We start from the raw sequence: 629 nt of genomic DNA on the forward strand, positions 1-629 counted from the left end.
TCCGATGATTTCCGCATTCTGTTGGGTCACCTCTCTTTGGAATGGGCATAAACATGGATCTCTTCCAGTCAGTCGGCCAGACAGTTGTCTTCCAAGTTTCTTGGCATCTCTTATACTTGGGACGTATTATCAGGAGGGACCAGTCTCTGGAGAAGGACATCATGCTTGGTAAAGTAGAGGATCAGTGAAAAAGAGGTAGGCCCCCAGCGAGATGGATTGGCACAGTGGCAGTAGCAACGTGATCGAGCTCAACAATGTTTGTGAGTTGGTGCAGGACTAGGCAGTGTTTTGTACTGTGTTGTGCATAAGGTTGCTATGAGTCCGAATCAGCTAGACAGCACCTACAACATCAACAATTGAAATCCTAATCTTTGTAATGTTTTCACGAGGTCATACATTACAGGGTGGGTCATGAATCTTAACCCTTCTGAGAGGTGTCTTATGGAAAGAACAGAATAAACATAGACACACTCAGAGGAAAAGATCATGTGGAGGTGCAAGCCAAGGGATGCCTGGAGACCAACAAAGATTGAGACAACAAATTCTGTCCTTTAAAGCTACACTTGGTAAGTTTTGGTAAGGCAGCACCAGGAATGAAGGCAGCTTGTTTGGAAGTCCCGCCCACCTGC

General features: G+C 45.8%; 1 protein-coding gene across 1 annotated transcript in view; it reads right to left on the reverse strand.

The window, feature by feature from the left end:
• MYO1F (myosin IF) overlaps nucleotides 1-629 on the reverse strand; it is a 48438-nt gene that overhangs the window by 40086 nt on the left and 7723 nt on the right. The window lies entirely within an intron of this gene.

This window comes from Chrysochloris asiatica, unplaced genomic scaffold, assembly GCF_000296735.1.
Source record: "Chrysochloris asiatica unplaced genomic scaffold, ChrAsi1.0 scaffold00125, whole genome shotgun sequence".
Taxonomy (NCBI): domain Eukaryota; kingdom Metazoa; phylum Chordata; class Mammalia; order Afrosoricida; family Chrysochloridae; genus Chrysochloris; species Chrysochloris asiatica.